This window comes from Lynx canadensis, chromosome B1, assembly GCF_007474595.2.
Source record: "Lynx canadensis isolate LIC74 chromosome B1, mLynCan4.pri.v2, whole genome shotgun sequence".
Taxonomy (NCBI): Eukaryota; Metazoa; Chordata; class Mammalia; order Carnivora; family Felidae; genus Lynx; species Lynx canadensis.
In genome coordinates this window covers 44,956,485-44,965,083 of record NC_044306.2, presented here as the reverse complement: position 1 = coordinate 44,965,083, position 8,599 = coordinate 44,956,485, and the positions used below count along the sequence as shown (strand labels likewise).

General features: G+C 49.7%; 1 long non-coding RNA gene across 1 annotated transcript; it reads left to right on the top strand.

Annotated features, from left to right (window-relative positions):
* The first annotated feature begins 2,262 nt into the window (after window positions 1-2,262).
* LOC115512022 lies at window positions 2,263-6,386 on the top strand. The gene is made up of 3 exons (XR_003968260.1): window positions 2,263-2,476; window positions 3,348-3,536; window positions 5,263-6,386. It is a non-coding gene; the product is annotated as an uncharacterized LOC115512022 (long non-coding RNA).
* Window positions 6,387-8,599: the final 2,213 nt, after the last annotated feature.

Here is an 8,599-nt window from a genome sequence, read left to right as displayed (position 1 = left end):
TTCTGCTTGTTGCGGGGAGGGGGGAGGTTCTGTGATTGAGTTGTATGAATTCTTTATATATCTTGAATACTAACCCCTTATATGATTTGCAAATATCTTCTCCCATTCCACAGGTTGCCCTTTCATTTCACTGGCGGTTCCCTTTACTGTGCAGAAGCTTTTTAGTTTGATGGAGTCCCACTTGCTTATTTTAGCTTTTACTCCCTTTGCTTTCGGTGTCAAATCCAAAAAATCATCGCCGAGACCAGAGTCATGGAGCTTACTCCCTATGTTTTCTTAAGGAGTTTTAAGGTTTCAGGTCTTACATTTAGGTCTTTAATCCATTTTGAGTTGACCTTTGTGTATGGTGTAAGATAGAGGTCCAGCTTCATTCTTTAGAATTTTCTTTCTTTGTCTAGTTAAGAAGCCCGGGAGCCTGGGCATCAAGCTCCACCATAGGGTCTGGGAGGAAGTTCCCTCTGCCGTCGCTCCTGCTCCACATCCATCTCTTGATTCCTTTGGTGTATTATTCTACCGATGGGGAAGGCATGTGAGGGCCCTTTTGACACATGCAACATCACAAGTCAGGGGAAGCTATGCCTTGGGGCAGCTCTGAACAGCCATTTGAGGAAAGACTGTTCTTTCCTCCCTTGAAAAGCAGGCCTTGTTCTTCTCCTCCGGCTGTTAGCTGGACCTCGTTCCCCACTCAGCTCCTCCTTCCAGCCCAAAATACAGCTGTCTTGTCTCCTCTGCTCCCTACCCCGCCTTTCTTTCTGGTCTGCAGTGGGGGTAAAGCCAGAGCTTGCTCTCAGGAGCAGGAATTATCCACAAAACCACCCCCAGAACCTCGGAGAGAGGCGCCGGGACCAAGTGTTTCTTAGGGATTTGCTCAGCAGAACTATCAGAACCTGATACTCTGGTCCAGCTTGTCTGTTCATATCCTTTTATTGCAGAAGACCGAGTTCGGGACATCACCTATTTTGATGTCCCATACAAGGCTGGCCTAGCAAAGCCCCGAGCTTCTGTGTCCTCCCCACACCATTCCCTTGGCTAAGTGACATCTGGGGGCAGACAGTGGGAACAGGCGGGGAGCTGCGGAGACTGCAGCCTAAACCGCCCTCGCTCTCTGACTCTGAGACTGAAACCCCAGCGTCTGAGAAATATCATCCAGACACCTCCTTGTCTTCTAGAAGCATCTATCGTTCTTAACACTCTGGGTGAGTTTTCATGGCACCTGTCTCCACCACTTCGGGCCTCTTCTTCCAGTGATCTCCATCTCGGCCTATTTTCTCAGGCTCTGTCTCCCCACCTCTGCGCACTCTGTCTCCTTGGGCTGCTGTCTGCGTCTAGGTCTTTGTGCGTCCGTCGGGCGCGGGTCCCGCGGCGCCGCCCCGTCCGCGCTCCGGGGGCCACGGTGGAAAGGCCTGGGTGCGCCCCGCCGGCCGCGCCAGCGCTTTCATCCCGATCCAGGTGGCTGCAATCCAGTACAGGATTTACGGTGCCCTGACCCTGAGCCGTCAAGAAGGAACAGCCAGATTAATGGGGTGGGCGGGCTGGGGTAATAATCGTTTGTTTGATGTGACAAGCCTGATAGGCGTTGATTTACTTACAGACTGATGGGCTTTTAATTGAGCACCTCCATCCCAGTCACTTCAAAGGCAGGGGAAGTTGACAAGGGGCCCCTTTCACGGAGGGTGCGCGGTGACTGACAGCCCCCCTCTGCCGACGCTCCGCGCGGCCCACGATCGGGCCCGGCGGCCTCTACCCGGCCCTCTGGCAAAGTAACACATTTTCTGTGTAACTCAGAAATGGCCTTTTGTCTGCTGCCAGTGGGGGCAGGCCCTGCTGGAGGGCGGCGCGGCTCGCGGAAGGGCGACGGCCGGGAGCGGCGGGTGCGCGCGGGGCGGGTGCGCTCTCGGCCGGGGCGCGGGCTGGGCACCCCCGGGCTCCCTCGGGCGGCCGCTCGGTGCTCACGGCTCCTCGCGCGCCCGCCTCCCCCCTCCTCCTCCTCCTCCTCCTCCTCCTCCCCCTCCTCCTCCTCCTCCTCCCCCTCCTCTTTCTCTCCCCCTCCTCCTCCCCCTCCTCTTTCTCTCCCCCTCCTCCTCCCCCTCCTCCTTCCACTCCCGCTCCTCCTCCTTCTCCCCCCACCTCCTCCTCCCCCTCCTCCTATCCCCTCCTCCTTTCCCTCCTCCTCCTCCCCTTCCCTCCCCTCACTTCCTCTCCCTTCCCAAACCCCAGCTCGCATCACCCTTCCCGCCTCCTCCCACCCCTCCCCTTTCTCCTCCCACTTCCTCCTTCCTTCTCCCTCTCGAGAAGGACCCGAAAAGCTGGAGTCGGCTTCTGCTGTCCCTGGAGTGGCCTGTGCACACCAGTCCCCTCCCTGCCCCTGGACAGCCCCCCTGCTCCTGCCGGGCTGCAAGCTGCGAGGCCTTCAGATGGGGGCACCCTTGGACCTGGCCTCCTTCAAGAGGCAGGGGCACAGACCTCCGCGACTAAGGTCCAGCGGGACTTGCATCCCGTCCTCGTCTAGACGGTCTAGAAGAGGCTTCCGTAATATAGGCTTTATTCTGTTCGAAGTAATAGGAAATATCCTTTATCAGGGAAGTTCTGTCAAAATGGATTTGGGGTTTGTTTGCTTTGGGTTAAGTTCTGATTGACTGGCTGCTGAACTTGACTTAGGCGGGGAGGAAGACATGCCCAAAGCTCTCTGGTCACCTGCTGCTGGCCTGGCTGGGGTCGAGGGAATGGGGAGCAAAGAGTTGTGAAGGCTAGGACCCCACCTCCCCCCACAGGGCAAAGTCCCGGAACTCTTAAGGGGTGGGGGCCTCCAAGCTTCCTCACTAGGTTGGGGAGGGGGGTGAGACCCCTGCCTGGAGGAGCTTCAAGCTCTAAGTCAAGCCTACCTTAGTAGTGACTGCCCCAGACGGCGGGCTAGGCCCATCCCCTGTGTTTTTCTCTTTTTCCCCTGTAGTAACATGTCCCAGCTCATGCAGCCAGGAAGGAAATGAGAGAGCAAGCACCTGGCTAGAAAGACAACAATAATAACTCACATTTGCATAGCATTATTTAGTTTGGAAAGCACTTTCACATATATTATCTTAATTGGTCTTTTAACTGTGTGAGGTAATAAGTATGTTGTCCTTATGCCCATTTAGACAGATGATAAAATTGAGATTCAAAGGATAACATGCTCCCAAGAGGCAAAATCAAGTCTCAAATTCAGGTTTTCTCGCTCCAAGTCAGCTCCTTCCTTCCTTCCAGGAACCTCACTCCATCCCAGAGACTATTGCCCCGTTCCTTTTGAAGCTGCATTTTCTTACACCAAACAGGTGGTTAATCCCTGTTTCCTCCTTGTTTTCTCTCTGCAGGCCCTTCCCTGGCTCTCCACTCTCCTGCTTTGGGTGTCCAAGGACAGGACCTCCAGCCTAGCTTCTTGAGGCCAAACCTCTCCCTCTCTCTCTGCCCCAAAAGCCACCTCCCAGTCTTCCTGAGAAGCTGATGCTCCCTTAAAATCTGCTGCCCCCAGCTCTCCACTGTCCATTATGAATCGGCCACAGGTGAGGCACCCGTTCTCAGCTATTAGAACATGTTCACTGAAGTTGTCCCCTGCCTACCATTTGAAGGTCCACTCAACAGACCCCTCTCAAAGCCAAGAAAACATGTGCTTCTCCTGACCTGCTGGAGGGGGAGTTTCTACCACAGGGCTGAGCACTAGGACAGAGGCTTCACAGAAACTAATCATCTCTCCCTTCTCTCCCTCTGTGCCTTGGATGTGTTTCCACTGATGCACTTAATACCTCAAGATGTGGTTTGTTTACCTGTCGGTCTCCTCACTGGAGTCCAGTCCTTTAGGGCGTATCTTTTCATCTGACATCCCCAGGGCCCAACACTGAAATTTCGTGGAAATGAGTGTTGCTGGGACGGTCGTTGAAAGGCAGTGTAGCGTAGGGGTGAAGTCAGAGGGCCTAGGATCACATTCCCAGCTCCACTGCTTGCCAGCTATATAGCCTTTGGAGGAGTCGTTTAAATGTGGTATGCCTCAGTTTCCTCATCTGTAAAATGGGACAAAAACAGCACCCACCTCATAAAGTTACGTGAGGACTGAATGAGTTAACAACCTATCTCCTCTCACCTACAGTGCACCATGATTTTAGATCCCACAAAGAAAGAAGGAAAGGCTGCGACACAGTCTGTGACACAGTGCTTTTTTAGCAGTGTCAGAGATGATAAAAAAAAAATGTTTAAAATGTCTGCATAAAACAGGAGAGTAACTACATACAATACATGCTATCTACGTGACAGCTACTGTCACTGTTGTTGAACTGCTTTCTCACAAAAGCCCCATGATGAGTGAGTTAATCCTCACTTCACAGATGAGGAAACAGAGATTTGGAGAGATGAAGGCTCTTGGGGCCAGTGAACCCTCAGCAGGCATTTAAACCTGCCTTTGAGGTGCAATAATCTACAGTTATTACAATAGCTGGCAGTCGCCCACCAAGCTACCAGGGAGTTAGGAGCTGGGTTTTGTTCTCAATTGCATTAGCTTTCCTTAATCTAAGTTTCTTCCCCCTCTGGTATAATAACTCTGCTTCTTCCTCCCCCTCCTCCCTTGTACTTGGCTCTGATCTTGTTACTTTTCTGTTAATGGCTCCGGGTTTTACTGTATCTGCTATTTGAATGGTAAAGGGACCTCGAATCTCTTATGGAGGTAGGAGGGGTATAAATAAATAGAAAGGTCAAAATTCGCTTTTAAAGATGACACATCGCAAGAAAAAGTGAGAGAGAATATGCCCACGGTCACACATGGGGATGTATATATGTGGACACCCTGAGTATCCACACCCGCAGTGCTCCCTCCAGTGCTACCGCTGAGAGACTCTGATGCTAGGTGTCCCGACACAGTGCAGAACTCGGCTTGCCCCTCAAGCTGACTTATCTGTCACCCCAGACTCAGTTTTTTTCCCATAACCCAGTGAGACGCTATAGAGTAAAGAGGTAGAGAGGAGCTTGAGAGGTTATGGGGGCTGGAGATAGCAAACTCTTCTAGGACCTTCTCTGGGGGCTGGAGGTAGCGAACTCTTCTAGGACCTTCTCAGGCTCTCCTTGGTACCTACCCCCCAAAAGAACTATCCGCCTGAACAAGTGTTAAGTTTCTAGCTCACTATTGCAATGAGTCTGAGGCAAAGGAGAGCATCCCATTAGCTCCAAACTAAAGCAGTGTAAAAGGTGAGTATCACTGTTTTTAACATCAGAAAGGGAACCACCAAGATGTATTTTGTTTAGGGTTTTGTGGTCTCCCCACAACCGAGGCAGCCGAGGACCCATGGCTGTCAAGATCACAGAAGGATTCCACTTGCCACTTCTGCCCATCGCTTCACCAAGTGAGGAACCCCAATTTTCTACCTCTTCCGCCAAGCTTGTAGTGTTCATGTTAACAGATAACCAACAGAACAGGGCACAGTATTGTCCTGGGTTTTTGCCTCCCAAGTAGGGAAGCCACGGGCTGGCCAGAGAGTTGTATTTTGTGAATTCGCGTAGGTTTTTCGGGAAGGGATCAGGGTGGAAGGGGTCTTTCCAAAACCCCTCTCAACCCTCCCACATGACCTGAGACCAGAGAGGGGCTGCAAGCTGGGTGAGGAAGGGAGTTTGAGAAGGGCGATTGCACAGAGGGCTTTGCCACGGGAAGCAGTGAGAACATGCCATCCCTCAGTACCCCTGAATGAAGCCTACTGTTCTTCCTCCAAGACTGAATAAAAATGTATTCTACGCTCAGATCCACCAGACAAAGAAGGAATATAGCAACAAAGCAGGGGAGAGATGAAAATGGGCAGTCGGCTGTTCATTCACATACATGTAGTTCATCTGCAAGGCTTCCAAGAAAGCAGCCGCACACCAAATCCTTTCCGACGCTGCTGTATCTGAGCCTCCTGTGAGATAATCCTCTTAATGGAATATTTAAGAAATCGGATATAAATCACCAACCTTTTATCTCACCTGAAGATCCATACTCCATTGGACGGATGGTGTATATGTCTCTCTCCATACGGATGGGTGCAGGTGACTTTTCGAGCGGAGGTGGCAATCTCTGCTTTTTTTATTTTGAAGATAGGGTTGTAAAGTTATAAATTTTAGAGATCAGAGCCCAGAAAACAGCTGCACCTAGAGACAATTAAAACACACATCCCTTGGAAAAAACCTTTTTTGTCATTTGCAACCAACAAAAATGCCTGTTATTGTGATGTGCTCATAAATAACTTGATTTTGGCATATGCTTTTGTACCAAACAGAAGATGAATAAATTAAATTTGATTTACAACCTTTTTCATTTTTATTAGCACTGCTCTGAAGAGTTTATGTAAGGGACGTGCCAGAGCAGTTATGCCAAATGTTTTAAGGCGTTGGTATTGATATTATATAAATTAAGGTGTTTTAATTTGCATTCTTTAATTAACTAAATACTGGCAGAAAAATAAAACACAAGGGCAGCCCTGACTTATTGCCTCTGTTAAACTGCTGACGTCTCTGAAAAGATGCTTTAAGTAATCCAATTCATGCAGAGTGGGGGAGGAAGGGGTATTAACACTCTCTTATTTGGCAAAACACATTGCAGTTGAAGAAACCAATATCCTGCTTTGTTTGCACAGTGGTTGAGGTGGTGGTGTGTTTTTAGACAGCCTGCGTTCATGTCCCCAAGGAAGAAGTTGACCAAATGTCTTAACTATGCACCCTGCCCAGGTCTGAGCGGAGGGGCCAAAGGGGAGCCCAGCCCTGCCACTGGGTATAAGCAGGTTCCTGGGTGCAGGGTCCTGCAGACCTGGGCTATATCACTGCCATTCTAAAAAGAGACAAGCTGGTTGAATTAATCCAGTAGATCCCATGTCAACATGATCATGTCCAGAAACCAAGGAGAGAAATCGTCAGATTCTTCAGCACAATGAGCTGCTTCTGATCAATGCTTCCAGTCACACATAGGCCTCAAACTAAAAAAAAAAAAAAAAAAAAAAAAAAAAAGTTTTCTAAAAATATATGCTGGGAGTACTTCAATTCTTTTCCATACCCTGGGTCCTGGGTCCTGTCGTCAGCTCCAGAGACTTTCTTTTTTTTTTAATTTTTTTTTTTTAATGTTTACTCATTTTTGACAGGGAGAGAGAGAGAGAGAGCATGAGCAGGGGAGGGGCAGAGAGAGGGAGACACAGAATCCAAAGCAGACTCCAGGCTCTGAGCTGTCAGCACAGAGCCCAACCTGGGGCTCGACTCACAAACTGTGAGATCGTGACCTGAGCCGAAGTCGGACGCCCAACCAACTGAGCCACCCAGGCACCCTTACAGAGACTTTCTTAAAACTCACTCTTACAGTGAGGACGGTAGCTTCTTTCTCATCGGAGTTAGGATAAATTTTTCCCTTCTTTACTCTTCATTTTTGCTCTCTGTTTCTCCTCTCCCGGAGGATCAGATCAACCCTAGTAAGGTTTCATCTCCTGTGATTCTCCCTCCAGACTTGAAGAGAGGGGGATCACAATTTCCCACGTCAGCTGTAGGAAAGAGATTTCTCCCAAAACACAGGTGTAGAACATGTTATTTCTCTTCCCTAAAGCCACAGGAGAAAGAGCCATCTGCAAAACAGCCAATACTGTTCTGTCGACATTTTTAGGGTGTCCAACTTGCATTCTCTGCCTGGACCACGAGTCATCATGTCAAGGCTGGAGGTCTCGGGGTCTCACAGACACCTGTTGAGTTGGCGGGAGACATCATACAGGGAGAGGGGGGGGATGGGGAGCAGGGCTCACCTCTCTCCTGGCCCCCACAGTGCACACTCACATACAGCATAATGTCTTTTGAGGAAGCAGGTCAAGGGCAACCCCCAGCCCAACTATCCCGGCCTCCAAGCACTGTCGTTAGGCAATGTCCCCACCCTAGTTTTCTTCCTGATGCTTTTTCTTGACTTGCTCCAGAAATAAAGGATGAGTTCCAACTTTGAGGAAGGAAACTCCTGTTCTCCTTTGCCAGCATCCTATCCCCACCCCGGCCCACCCCCTCCAAAAAAAATCGCACTTTCTTGTCGTTTCCCATCTTGCAGCTCTGTCAGTTGTTTTAAAACAACTGTTTTAAAACATGTCTCCTGTCATAAATAAGATTGTCATTATGCATTTTGACTGCAGTGGTGAAAAATTCACCCAGCTTCGAGAGAGGGGAGGGACCTTCGAGAGCCCCTTCAAGCCTGACGCAGAACAGGAGCGAAGGAACAAAAAAGGAAAAGGACACAGTCTGCTCATCGTTTTGACCTATGGTCGTTTTTTTCTGGGTTTGGCTGTTTGGGTTGGTTTGTTGATTTGGGTTTTGTTTAATCATGTGTTTGCTTGTTTGTTTGTTTGTTTATGGAAATTAATGAGAAAAACAAAGACAGCCTGGAGGAAAGGGGTTGTGTTGAACCTATAAATGACAGGCCCTGGGAGATCTGGAAGAGCTGCCTTGGGATGCCTGAGGGAAGTTCTTCAAGATGTTAGAATTCTAGGGGCTCCTTGGTGGCTCAGTCCATTAAGCATCCAACTTCAACTCAGGCCATGATCTCACGGTTCGTGAGTTCAAGCCCCACATCGGGCTCTGTGCTGTCAGCACGGAG